This window comes from Saccopteryx leptura, chromosome 3, assembly GCF_036850995.1.
Source record: "Saccopteryx leptura isolate mSacLep1 chromosome 3, mSacLep1_pri_phased_curated, whole genome shotgun sequence".
Taxonomy (NCBI): Eukaryota; Metazoa; Chordata; class Mammalia; order Chiroptera; family Emballonuridae; genus Saccopteryx; species Saccopteryx leptura.
Window position 1 is genome coordinate 359,307,947 of NC_089505.1, and position 13,984 is coordinate 359,321,930.

Below are 13,984 nucleotides of genomic sequence, written 5' to 3' on the forward strand. Positions count from 1 at the left end.
TCTCTCTCTCTCTCAAAAAAAAAAATTAAATAAATAAAATTATATTTAACATTTTTATTTTAAGCTGAAAAACCAAAGCAAGCAAGCAAACAGACAACAACAACAAAAACTTGAACTTGTCAAATGATGAAAAGTCATCCTTTGCAGGGAAGCAGAAGGAAGTCCGCCCTGCTTCCCCGCAGCTTCCGCTCTGCTGGGTTTTGATCCTTCTTTGACTCATAGTCTGGATCTTTTTCCTCTTTTTCTTCCCTTTCCTCATCCACTCCTTCACCTTCTTATTCATAATCATCATCATATTCAATGACTTCTCCGGGAAAGCACGACACTGATCTTGGGATGATCCGCTCACGTGAAAAGTGACCCGTTGCAGAGCCTGCGGCTGGGAGAGCGTCAGCAGCACCCTCCAGCTCTCCACTCTCAGGACTTCCAGAGGAGCAAGCGAAATGAAAGTGTCATTGGAAACTGTTTCATTCACAGTACCAACTGTCCCACACCCTTTGTGTTTCCTCTTCTTTTTCATGGTTTTTGAAGTGTCCTTTTCCCCTATTTTCCAATCTATCTGTTACCCTGTACGCCCCATAATGTCTGGCCCATCAAAAGAAGAGGGATCAGAATCCTCTGCTTTGACCTCATCCTGTATGGCTTTGTCAACACTTCGTTTGTGAATTAGTCATTGCGTTCCGAGGGAAATTCTAAAACAAAGCCCATAGGCTGGCCGGTATCTGAGAACTTCACTGTAATACCGAGTGCTTCTGAATAGGTTCATTCCATTCCTGAACAAGCCAACATTCTTAAACTCAGTCAACTAAAATTCAGGAATTGCCTGGAGGTCTTGTTTTCTTTCATCCCTTTTTTTTTTTAATCTTCAATGTTAGGTTTCTCTTTTAGCTCCTCTGACATTTCTCTTCTTTGTCTGCCTTCCATTCCCATTCTTCTTCCATAGGTTCCTACACTGCAGTAATGATCTCGAATCGCTTATCTAATAAAAGCTATTGGAGAATGCATACTTTCTTTCAAGACTGTGAGCTTCCTCCTAGAACTTGGCTTCCATCGGTGCACATCTAACTGGAAGGTTTCTGAGAGCACTCACTCTTCTTTTAGCTACCTTAGGCAGGCTGCCAATGTATCCCGTTGGTGTTCCTACCAGCTCAGCAAGTCTCTCTTGGAAGGCTGCCAGAATCTGAGAATTTTGCCTCATCTGAACAATCAGCTGACACACTTTGATTTTTGTTTCTTCCTCAGTCTCTTCTGCTTCTTCAATACCATCCAACCCTTGATCAAATTCAGACCTCTCTTTGTTGCCCACGTCTGCCACGTTGTAAGAACTCCAAATACCAACGGCTATGGGGAGCCAGGCGGCCAGAGCTGCGCAGTGCGTGACTCGGGCAGTGGCGGGCCACTGCTGGCTTTCCGTTATCTGGGGAGCAGGGGCCAGTGACCATGAGACCCCAGAGGCCAGTTATAATCCTTCCTTCATGAATTCAGGACAGTTTGTTCATTTACTCTTTCAGCCAGTTGGAAATTACTCCTGTTGTGATCCTTTGCCCTGGTTTATTCATTAATCATTGTTGTTTTTCAAGTAGTTAGTGAGTCTGCTGCCTATGAAATGCCAGGTTCCTCAGGGCGGGGGGCTTAGAGGGAAATCCACCCCGGTCCTGACTACTCTAACGGCCACACCAGTCCTGTGAATGGTGTCCCAGCTGAGTCAGCCTGGTGGGTGGAAGGAATGGCGGGGGCAGTTGTGATCTGGGAAGTCTTCCCAGAGGTGGCATTAGAGTGCCAGTGTGACTTGAGTATGCAGCAGGAAAGCAGAGAGAGAGAGAGAGGGAGAGAAGAGAGAACTTCATAGGAGGCGAAAACTGTATAAATAAAAGCAGTAGAAGCCTCAGGCTGGCGTGGGGGAGGCTGGAGCCAACGGTGGCCAGTGGGGTTTGGGTGGTGGTGGGTCTGGTCTGCTGACGCACGGGGACTGTCCGCTCACCACCAGGGACCTAGGGTAAGGCAGAGCCGTGCTTGAAGAGGATGGTCCTGGCAGTAAGATGCATGGATCGGAGGGGAAGAGACCAGGCCAGGCACGCCGGTTAAGGCGGTTGCAATAGCAAAGCAAAGGTGAGCAATGGGAAGTGGGGAGTTCTGGAGGGGAGGGCTGGGCCAGGGTTTGGGAGACCTGAGTTCCACCCCTCCCCACACCTGCCACCAGCTTGTCTGTAAAGAGAGTTGCTTTCAGAGAGGTCAGAAGACGTCTCTCAAACCGCATGGTCCCAGCTCCATGTCATTCCACAAGCCACCAGGTCTTTGTGGAGTAGCCACTGGTTTGGGGGTACCCTGCTAGGAGGGGGGAGGGGCAGAAGTCAGAAGGTGTGATCACAGGCAAGAGGGAAGGCAGCCAGGGGTAAAGGCGGACTGCACATGAACCCTTCGGAGGAGGAGAAACGAGCTGTTGAGATACTCTGTTTCCTCTATTCTTTTTGACAGCTGCCAAGCAATTTCGTTCAATGGGAGCTCAATTTATTTACCTATTTCCCAATGGAGGAAAGTCCGTGAGTGTGTTTCTGGAGGGCAGTTTCTTGGTAATGGAAGAGTGTGTGCTCTTTACATTTTGATGGTTTTGGCTGAGTGGCTGTCCCCAAAGTATCCTCTTTAATATTTGGGTGACTAAGGGAAGGTTCTGGGAAGCTGTGTCATTTGCCTCAGGCCATATCAATGATGTGATTTATCAGAATTCGAGGCTAGGTGGACCTGTCTTCAAACCTCTGTTTCCTCCATGACTCTACGCTGTAAATTCCTGAAACGTCCCACTGTGACTGTCACTGCAGGGCAACTAGCAAGAAGACCCCAAGGTCAGGGTGAGAAGTTTGGGAAGACAGCAAGGAAGTGGGGGGAGGGGCTAGAGTCCCACTCCAGGGCTGGCATTGGAAGGGGGACAGGGCGTTCCCCAAGACTAGAGCCTACCGTGGCGGCTCAACTGTGGTGGAGAAAGCAGGTGGTGAGGAAGGCAGCCCAGCCTCAGAGGGAGCTTCCCCCAGAGGCTTTCCCGGAGAGCTGAGAGGCGCCCAGACAGTCTGCACCTTAATCCAGAAACGTTCTTGGTAAGGAGTGGCCAGCTCCGCATTCTCCCTCTCAGCCAATTTATGTTGAGTCCTGGTGACATTTCTGCCCCATAAGGTGGTGGCGAGGAATTGTGTGTGCTGGTGTCCAAAGCATTTTTCCCGGGCTCCCTAATATTCAGTAACAATTACTGGCTTCTCTCTCCTTCGGCTTCTGCTCGTCGGGCTAGCTTCCAGACGCCGTCCTCACAGTTCAGGAGGCTAGGAGCTTCTCGCTGTGATTCAGCCTCCCTGGGTGCCTGCCCTGGCCTGTGAGCTGCTGGCTGGCGGGCTGGAGCCAGACAACCGGGGCTCAGGTTCTGGACCGTCGTCTTCAGACCCGAGGTCAGCGGTCCAGCCTCTCATCGTCCGTAAAATGAAGATTCTAAGCTGCCTAGTCATAGGGCTGCTGGGAGGGTTAAGTAAAATTGTCATTGTCCTTCATTTTGCAGACTCCCCAGGCTGCTGAGGTGACAGCTTCTGCCATTTGGCACAGAGGTGAATGAAGATAAAGATAACGATAGCATTGAAGGAACGCTGACCGTGCCCTGGGTAGTGTTCTAAGTGTTTGCGTGAATTGTATTAGTTATCTATTGCTCCATAACAAATTCCCCCCAAATGGAAGCAAACAATATTAAAACAATATTTTATTTTATATCTCTCCCAGGTTTTGTGGATCAGGTGTCTGGGAGCAGTTTAACTGGCTGGTTCCGGCTCAGGGTCTCTCATGAGTTTGCAGCCAAGATGTCAGCTGGAGTCTTGACTGGGGCTGGTGCCCCCGATGCCTGGATATTTGCACCAGTTGTCGGGGGGGCGGGGGGCTCAGTTCCTCGCCAGGTAGACCTGTTCATCGTGCTGCGTATGTCCTCACGACAGGGCAGCTGACTTCCTCTAGAGCGAGTATTCCAAGAAAGTTACAGTGTCTTCCATGACTCAACCTCCAAAGTCATCCTCTCTCACTTCTCCAGGTTGCGTAGGTCAGCCCTGTCCCATCTGAGAGAGGACTGCACAAGGATACAAATACCAGCGGGTGAGGATCGTTTGGAGGCTGGCTTGGCGTGCCTTAACTCATTTAACTGCCGGAATATGCCTCGGAGGCTCAGTTAGAAGAGGCTGCAGTGAGGAAGGTGGTGCTGAGTGGGGGAACTCCAGGTTTCGGAGGTTCTGGGGATAGCCCTCCCTGCCGGCACCAGCAATGGGACTGGGATCCTTCCTGTTCAACGGCACCAGCGGTCCCCCATGGAGAAGCCGGGACAGGATAGTTAGTGAATTGTTCTTGGCTGAGTCTCTTCCAAGCCGGAATTGTCAGCCCTGCTGGAGACTCTGTGAGCTACCAAATACAATATGTGTGGCTGCTTAAACTAGTTGCATGGTTCCATTATCTGTCATAAAGATTTGCAATGACTCTTACAACATGTTCAGAGTACAGGGACCTAGTCTCATGGGCTATGTGGACAGTGAATAATGAGCATCAACATAGCCCCTAGAGTAAAGGGTGAGAGTGTGTTCTTATTCTGTACTGGTCAGAAGAGAGAAGGAATACTGTGTCTGGAGGCTATTTTTTTTCAAGCGGGACAGGGACAGATTGGAGCATACCCAGAGGAGAGAGGTCAAGGAGCTGTTTTTCTTGGAGCAGAGCAGACACTGAGGGGCCGTGTGAGCTGATTTCATGTGTGTGAAGAGTTCTCTCATGGTATTATGGTGCCAAGTATGGGACACACTCAGGTTCAAACCCTGTGGTCCTGGACAAGACCCCTAGTCTCTCTGAGTCGCTATATAATAACACCTGGCATGTAGTCAATGCTTAATAAATATGGGCCCCTTCCTCTTTACCCACAGCCTCCGTGAGGGTAAATGAGGCAGATTTGCAGTTGGTCTGAATGCAGAAGGCAAGCACTGAGCGCCTTGTCCTGGGAGGAGTCCAAGTACAGACTGGTTAAACCACTGTGCTGTCTAACCTCAAGGAGCCGTCTGGAAGGCTGTGTCCCAAGCTGAGCACGTCTCATACATTTTCTCACTTACGCCTGTTGTATCAGAACAGTGAGAAACAGACGTCCTGCCACACAATCAAGAAGCCAAATTAAGGAGTCTTTATTAACGCTGGCTGTGCGACCGCACGGAGACGGAAGCCTTCCAAATCATGCGGTCTCAAACACAGTCTGGGGCTGGCTTTTAAAGGCAAAATGACATACTGATTGAGGAATGGGGAGGAGAGGAAGCATAGCAGCAGGACAAAGCACTGAAACAAACTTTCTTACAATGTTTATCCATAGGGTTAATTCGGGGAGAAACATTCTGAGAACACCTGCAACCTTGCGAAGCTAGCCCAAGGCCACGGTCTGGGAGACCAGCCTCAAGGCCAGGAATAGGGAGTTTTTTTTAGAAAAGTAAGTCCGGCCAAAAGTCTCTTTGTTTTAGAGAAAGTAAGTTCTGCTAAGAGTTATTCATGCTAAGGGCCTTTCTTTTCTATATTTCAATGCCTACTGACAATCTTATGAAGTTGGTGTTACTCTGCCCATTTTACAAATGAGAAACTGAGGTTTATCGAGGTTAAATAGTTAGGCATTTTTAAGTGGCAATGTCAGAATTTGGACCAGCTTTCTCTGCCCCCAGAGACGTTTTTGTAACCATTACAGTCTGCTGAAAGTGGAAGAGAGGAGGTGGAGGGTAAGGCCGGGGGGCATGGGGGTGTGACACAGACAGTAAGTGGCGCTGGGTGGAGAGGAGGTGGAGGGTAAGTTTGGGGGGCGTGGGGGTGTGACACAGACAGTAAGTGGCGCTGGGTGGAGAGGGGGTGGAGGGTAAGGTCGGGGGGCATGGGGGTGTGACACAGACAGTAAGTGGCGCTGGGTGGAGAGGGGGTGGAGGGTAAGGTGGGGGGCGTGGGGGTGTGACACAGACAGTAAGTGGCGCTGGGTGGAGAGGGGGTGGAGGGTAAGGTCGGGGGCATGGGGGGTGTGACACAGACAGTAAGTGGCGCTGGGTGGAGAGGGGGTGGAGGGTAAGGTCGGGGGCATGGGGGGTGTGACACAGACAGTAAGTGGCGCTGGCACAGAGGCCTCTAGGGCTCTAATTCGGAGCCTCAAGATCCTTTGGTCGCCTGGGCTCTGAAACAAAGCTCCTGGCCCAGGCTGCGCCCCAGCCCGGACTCCCAACCCCCTGCGGAATGTCTGGCACGGCACCCCGACTTGCCGCTTCTGCACGCCTGGCAGGAGCAGGGCGGTGAGGGAGCCCAGGCGCTGCATGGCAGACCTCGCGGTCGGCCCCCGGCGCCCAGCATTGTGCAGGCAGGAGGAACAGGCCCCGGACGCCTTTCTTTCCCAGAGAGTGTGCTTGCAGGACAAAAGGGACCATTATCCCCACGGCTGCCATGGCTGCTGCCCAGGCCTGTGGTCCAGGTGTCACGTGCTGTCCCCGTCTCTCAGCCTGCTTTCTCCCTTTGTCTGCAGGGACACAGAGGCTTGGCCGCTGCTCCCTTATCTGACGCCACCCCAGCCCCCTCTGGGCTTTGGCCCCTGACCACAGCTTTTCTGAAATGAACTTGAATGCTCGGTAGACTTGGAGAGACTGGAGGAGCTGTGCGGGTGATGGGCTGGGGTCAGTGTTGGCACGTTGCTGCCGCCGGTTCCCTACTCTAGTCCTGTGGCCAGATCCGGACCCTGGACCTGTCCGCGGGGGCCTGGCGCTCTGCATGGTTCATACCAGGCTCCCCCGAGGGTTTTCCTCGCGGGCACCCGTCAGCCCGAGCTCCCTGGCTGGGCTGCCGGCTTTCACACGCTGGGTGCTGCCCCCCTGGCTGTCCTGTCTCCCCGCATCTCTCGCTCCCGTGCCACAAGCTGGAAGCGGCTTCGGGAAGCTTCTGGCCAGCCAGTGTGCATCGCCTACCTCGCGCTCCCCCTGTGCTTTTCTCTTCACCTAGATTCCCTTCCCTCCTTTCTCCGCCAGCTAAGGTTTCCCGTTCCTTCAGAGCCACGCTCGGGTCATGCCCAAGAAGGCCCCGGTGCGCCTCCAGCTGTGCCCCTTTTGCAGCTGGAGTTGACACAACTCAATCATTATAGACCAGAGCTGATGTGGCATTCTGGTTGCAAAAGGGGCCTCTTGGCTCAGACTGCCTGGGTTCAAGTCCCAACCCTCCCATGTACCAGCCATGTGACTCTGGGCAACTCGTTTAATCTCCATGGCCCTTAGCTTACTCGCTGAGGACATGGGCTGCTGAGCTGCTGTCAGGATTGTGTGAGATGACACCTGTGGTCAGTGCAGCCCCTGGCACGTAGTGAGCCCTCATCGAGGTGGCCTGTCACCATCATCCAGTAAAACAATTATTCCGCGCCCCTGTGTGTCAGTATCCAGGCGAGGCTGGGGAGACACAAAGGGCAAGATGGACGCAGTCTTGCTGCTCAGGGAAACCTGCGAACAGAAAGAGACCTCCCAGCCCCCCGGACACAGACTGTGGGCAAGACCGGCTGGGGGACTACAGAATCACACCTGGAGGAGGGAGTGGCCCGAGGTGAGACTCTGTGTCCACGCTGTCGGGGGAAATCCTGCGCCCCGTGGAAGGCTGGGCTGAGACGCTGGTTCTATGCCGTCCTTCACCTCTGCTCCTGGCTGCCGCGGGCTCGGGCGCGGCCGGGGGACAGAACTCCCGCTTTGAGTCGAGTCTCCGCGCTTCCTCACGGGTCTGCTTCCCTCTGGGACCGTGCCGGTCAGCCCGCAGCACTGGTGGTATCTCCCATCTTCGGAAACAAGAACAGCAACTCTCCCTGGAGGCTGCATTCATCTCTACCCCCTCTCTCGGCTTCCCGTTCTAGATTAGTTCCTCCAAAGGCTGGCCTATCCCCAGATTTCACTCACCCCCTCCACATTTTCCTCGGTCTTCTCAAATCTCCTTTCAAGCTCAGCGAACTAATCTGATCAAGGTCCCCATGACCTCCACATTGCCCAAATTCTTATTCTTGTTGTACTGAAGCTTGGATTGTGATCTGACCAGCTGATTACTTCCTCCTCGTGTTAGCTTTCTATAGCTACTGTAGCAAATCACCACAAATTTAGTGGCTTAAAGCAACTCAGATCGATGGTTTGATAGCTCTGTAGGTTAGGAGTTGGAGGAGGGTCTTGCTAGGCGAGAATCCTGGCACAGCTGCTCCCTTCAGGGAAGGTCTAGGAGAAAATGCTTCCTTGTCTCCTCCAGATTCTAGAGGTTGCTCACATTCCTTGGTTCATGACCCTCTTCCTCCACCTCCAAAACCAGCAACACTGAATATCTCTGACAATTCTTCTGTAGTCATGGCTCCCCCTGACCTCAGCCAAGAAAGGTTCTCTGCTTTTAAGACTTATCCAGCCTGACCAGGCGGTGGCACAGTGGATAGAGCGTCGGACTGAGATGCGGACAACCCAGGTTTGAGACCACAAGGTTGCCAGCTTGAGCGCAGGCTCATCTGGTTTGAGCAAAGCTCACCAGCTTGGACCCAAGGTCACTGGCTTGAGCAAGGGGTTTCTCGGTCTGCTGTAGCCCCTCGGTCAAGGCACACATGAGAAAGCAATCAATGAATAACTAAGGTGTCGCAACGAAAAACTAAAGATTGATGCTTCTCATCTCTCTCTGTTCCTGTCTGTCTGTCTGTCCCTGTCTATCCCTCTCTCTGACTCTCTCTCTCTCTCTCTGTTTGTTTCTGTAAAAAAACAACAACAACAAACAACTATTCAGATAATACAGGAGAATCTCCCCACCACAGGGCCCATGACCTTAATCACATCTGCGATGTCTCTTTGCCAGGGTGGGTGACATTCACAGGGTTCAGGGATTAGGATGTGAATATCTTTTGAAGGCTGTTATCCTGCCTACTACACTGATTCTTAAATTTTTTTTCTTCACTGAGCTTCTAGAACTCCACTCTTTCCTTGTTTTCCTTCTTTCCTGCACTTAGTTTCAGCCTCCTGACTGCATCTTCCTCCTCATCTCAACCTGTAAATGCCAGAGGGATCTAGAGCTCAGCCTCCGACCTCTACACTCACACTCTGAACACTGGTCTCACACATGTCCTCAGCTTCTTGTCTCGCCCTGAGATCCAGAGTCAAAAACTGGCAAAAAATACCCGCTTGGCATCATCTCTTTCCTGGGTATTAGGCACGTCCAACTTAACACGTCCAAGCTGAACTCGGACTGTTATCCAAGTATCTTCTTCCTCCTTGTCCTCATCTCAGGAAGACACCGGTCTTCCGTTCAGGCCCAAAGCTGGGGAGTCATTCTTGAGAAAGTTCACTTTCTTACACCCCACTTTCTATTTAGCAGCGAATCCTGTTGGCTCTTCCTTCAAAACAAGTCTGGAGTCCACACCGTTGTCACCAACGACACCACGGGCACGCTGGTTCATGCCACCTCCTCCCACCTGGGTCACCACAGCAACCTTCTTCTCCAGGTATTCCCACCCCAGCCCCAGCCCCAACTCTCCCCACGGCAGCCAGAGTGAAACTTCAGAAATGAAGTCAGATCCTCCCCTTCCCCTGCTCAACATCCTCCCCGCCCCTTCCCCCGGCAACAGCCTCCTATCCCTTCTAACAAAACGCAACATCTTTGCCATGTCCTCCCAGGCCCTGTGGTATCTGACCCCTGATATCAATCCACTTCTATCACCCATGACCCCCTAGTTTCCTGCGCTCTGACCCTACTGGCTGCCCTGCTGTTCCTCAAACACACCATCCGAGTGCTGTTGATGCAAGGTCTTCGCGCTGGCTGTTTCTTTGCTTAGAAGCCTCTGCCCAGATGCCCAAATGGCTACATCCATTTGGCTTCTGCTTAAACATCACCTCCTCTGAGGCCATTTCTGCATGATTTGTATCATGCGTTTATTTGTTTACTATCTTCTATCCCCACTAGAATAGAATCTTTCTGAGGACAGGGACCCCATTGTCTCGCTCAACTCTGTACCTACAACATCTACAGTAGGGCCTGGTATGTATATGAATGAAAGAATGGATGAATGAACGTTGAAATGGAGGCATAGGTTAGCTTGAGGCAGGGGCTAGAACATGCGAGAGTCAGAGATGGGAGGCAAGGCCGCTGAGGGATACAGTCTCCATGGCAACAGTGGCCAGAGGCCCAAGGCTGCTCTTGGGGGAAGGCCAGAGGAGGCAGGCACGCTGATGGCCCCTGTGGGGACACCGCGGGAAACAGAAAGTCTGTGCCCAGGCTGGCATCCAGCTCAGACACCGGGACTCCTTCCCGGCTTCCACATTTCGGCTCTGGCCTTAGAAGACCCAGCAGATGGGCTCCTGGCAGGGACCTGGGACTCATCGGGCGCAGGCTCTGCTCACGCAGGACCAGTGCCCGGCCTCCCGCTCTCTGGCTGACAGAGGCTCCCAGAACCGTGAAGTCCCGGATCATAAAGCTCAAAGGCACCCCACCAGGCAGAGAGCAGCCCGGCAGTGGGCTGTAAGTGAGGGTGCAATAACCATGCTGCCTGGCGTGGAGATCTGACTCAGGAAATCGGAGTGGTCAGCCGCCCCTCTCTGTGCGCTGGGAGCATCACTTAGCCCACCCCACCTAATCTTCAGCCACTCTCGGAGAAGGGGCTGTTTGTCTCCATTTCAGACATGTGCCAGAGAGGTGTCCAACATCACACAGCGCAGAAGTGCTGGCCTGGGGACTCAACAGCCCCCTCTCCTTCTGTTCCTGTTTTGCGTCCAGCACGAGACTCCCCTCCACAGACTCAGGCCTGGGCCCCACCTGCACCTTGTCCCTCACTGCCCACCAGGGAAGCCTTCCTCCCCCACGCAGCTTGTTACACCATCGATCTCGTCCTCTGTGGGCTGTTGACTCCAGACCATTTTGGAATTATATTTTATCCTACCATTTTGGACATGAAAACACATCATAATCTCTTTGGACAAATGTCCACTGAGCTCCCGCTCTGAGCCAGGTGGGCAGCGATGAGTAATAACAGCGCTGAGGCCAGCAGAGCAGTGCAGCCTCTGTGCCAGGCTCTGCCCCATGTGCCCTGCATGTGTGGACCCTTGCCGTTCTCACAAGTACCCTCTGGGCTAGGAAATGTCGTTGTACTCGTTTTTCGAATGTGGCTGCGAGATACACCAGGGGAGTGAGGGGCAGAGTGGGACAGAAATCGAACTCATCTGACCCTAACTCTTTTTTTTTTTTCCTGAAGTGAGAAGTGGGGGAGGCAGAGAGACAGACTCCCACATGCACCCAACTGGGATCCACCTGGCATGCCCACTAGGGGGTGATGCTCTGCCCGTCTAGACCATTGCTCTGTTGCAATCAGAGCCATTTTAGTGACTAAGGTGGAGGCTATGGAGCCATCCTCAGCACCTGGGCCAACTTTGCTCCAATGGAGCCCTGGCTGCGGGAGGGGAAGAGAGAGACAGAGAGAAAGGAGAGGGGGAAGGGTGGAGAAGCAGATGAGCACTTCACCTGTGTGCCCTGGCCAGGAATCGAACCTGAGACTTCCACACGCTGGGCTGATGCTCTACTGCTGAGCCAACTGGCCAGGGCCTGACTCCAACTCTTAATCCTTGGTCTACACCAAGTGATAAGGTGTGAAAGAGGAACAGACATGGCGCTATGTAGAGAAGGGAGCGACACATTTGGGTGGGTGCCCATGGGAGCGGACAGTGAGGACGGGAGGGATTTCGCCAGGTAGAGGAGACAGGACAGCCGAGACAGAGGAGCGCAAGTCCAGGCAGAAGCCCAGAGCCCTGGGGACACAGTGAGCTCATGCACAGGATGGTTTCTAAGCTCCTTGAAGGCAAGAAAAGAGTCTCGTTTATCTATTCCGCAATAAATACTAGTTGAATTAAAAAAATTAAATAAAGATTTCGTCTGGCTTGGCTCCAGCTTTTGGCAAGACAGGAAGAAACATGCGTTTCTTGAGCACCTGTGAAGCGCCAGGCCCTTTCCTGCGTGTACGTCAGAGGACCCGCAGACAAGGCTGGGTGGTGGCATCGTTGCCACTCTTCAGACAAGGAGACTGAGGTGCAGACAGGAAGTGCGGCCTCCCACTCACTTCCGTCAGACTCCAGAGCCCATGTCCTCCCTCCTTCCCGGGGTAAGGCTCTGGAGCTGTCTCTGGTGTTGGAGGTAACAACCGTAAAACCAGTGAAGGAGAATCCTGTGACATCGTTTCTTCTCTGCCCTCTCCTTGTCCCCCATATCCCACCCAGGCACTGTTCTCCTGGGACCTAGGCCTCCCTTTCATCATTCATTCATTCATTCATTCATTCATTCATTCAACAGACATATCAGGTGCTTACTATATGCATGCCAGGTTCTATTGTAGGTGATGTAGATGCAGCATTGGACAAGACAGAGGGATCTCTGTCTTCATAGAGATTTTGTTCTAGTCAGGAAGAAAGATCTTCCTTTCCAAGTCATGTGGGCGACATGACTTTTAAGAGAAAATTAAACATTCTTTGTGTGTGTGTGTGACAGAGACAGAGAGAGAGACAGACAGAGGGACAGATAGGGATAGACAGACAGGAAGGGAGAGAGAGGAGAAGCATCAATTCTTTGTTGCGGCACCTTAGTTGTTCATTGATTACTTTCTCATATATGCCTTGAGCAGGGGGTAGGGGGGGCTCCAGCCAAGTCTGTGACCCCCTTGCTCAAAAAAGTGGCCTTGGACTCAAGCTAGCGGCCTTGGGTTTCAAGCTAGCAACCTTTGGGCTCAAGCCAGTGACCATGAGGTCAGGTCACATCTATGATCCCACATTCAAGCCAGAGACTCCACACTCAAGCTAGTGAGCCCGCACTCAAGCCAGCAATCTCAGGGTCTCGAACCTGGGCCCTCTGCATCCCGGTCTGACGCTCTATCCACTGTGCCATCATCTGGTCAGGCTATTAAACATTCTTTAAAAATAAATTTTATTTCGTAATTCCTTTTTCTATTATAGAAAATATGTTCACTATTGACAAAGAAGACTCAGAGAAGCCACATGCCCGCTGTGTGACTGGGGACAACCTTCACAGGGAATGTGCTTCGGTCTCTAAAAAACATCAAAAGAAAGTCAAATTGGTGTGTCCTGAATGCACAGAGTGTTATGTACAGCTCTGCTCATCACAGCATTGTCTATGGTCTTGAGAAATTGGAAACTAACCCTACATCCATCAGTAAGAGATTGGTTAAATAAATTTGGCACATTCATATAAGGGCCACTAAGAAGTATGATGTCAATCTACGTGCATTGAGCTAGAAACCCCTTGGCTCACCATGGAATAATAAAAGCAGTATTAGAGGGGATGTAATGGCCATTTTCTGCTTGCCTCTCCTATTTATTCTCTGTTTTTCTTCACCCTGCTCTGTGCCCTGTGTATTGGCCTCTGTGGCCTGCTGTCAATGGGCTTCTGTGCTTTCTAATTCTGGCTGGGTTGGCCAATGGGAGGCACCAGCACTTGGAGGGTTGGGGAGAGCGAGGTCAAGGTATTTATTCCTCTGGCTCCATCTCTGTAGGTTTTCTGGGGTTGGCTGTGTCTCCACTGAAAGGTACAGTTCCAGATAGGCAACCTTCTCCATACAGCTCTGGTTAGCAGCGACCACTCCCTCCCCTTGACCTGCAGACCTAGGGGCGATAATGGTTCTCCCCTGCTGCTAGCTCTGGGTAAACCACTGCTCCTTACTGGTGTTCCTAGCCTATGTCCAGAGCAACGTAAATAGTCCCTTTATTAAACTCTCTTCCATTACTCATTTGAACCTTATGCTTATTTCTACCAAGAGCTCAACTGACACAATAATATAACCCCAGTAAGGTAAAATTATATCCATGTGTAATCCAAAAAGGGAGGTTTGGAAGGAAGTCCACGAAAACATTGTTGTTGCAGTGCGGTGGGGTTTGGGTGAGATTCTTTCCTCTGTACGCTTTTCAGAAGTTTGGGGGCTCTTCCCTGCCCC

General features: G+C 51.9%; 1 long non-coding RNA gene and 1 pseudogene across 7 annotated transcripts; one reads left to right on the forward strand and one right to left on the reverse strand.

Annotated features, from left to right (window-relative positions):
- Positions 1-262: 262 nt before the first annotated feature.
- On the reverse strand, positions 263-1,559 carry LOC136398586 (nucleosome assembly protein 1-like 1 pseudogene; annotated as a pseudogene).
- A 27-nt stretch (positions 1,560-1,586) lies between these two features.
- Positions 1,587-13,317, forward strand: LOC136398080 (uncharacterized). Of its 7 annotated transcripts, none has more exons than XR_010749979.1 (10): positions 1,587-1,713; positions 1,988-2,109; positions 2,476-2,540; positions 3,278-3,431; positions 3,539-3,638; positions 3,754-4,116; positions 5,360-5,473; positions 6,536-6,683; positions 9,376-9,502; positions 12,990-13,317. It is a non-coding gene; the product is annotated as an uncharacterized lncRNA (long non-coding RNA). The 7 variants fall into 7 exon arrangements; XR_010749978.1 differs by lacking the exon at positions 3,278-3,431 and having other exon boundaries at positions 3,539-3,584; positions 3,754-3,923; positions 4,055-4,116; XR_010749975.1 differs by lacking the exon at positions 3,278-3,431.
- Positions 13,318-13,984: the final 667 nt, after the last annotated feature.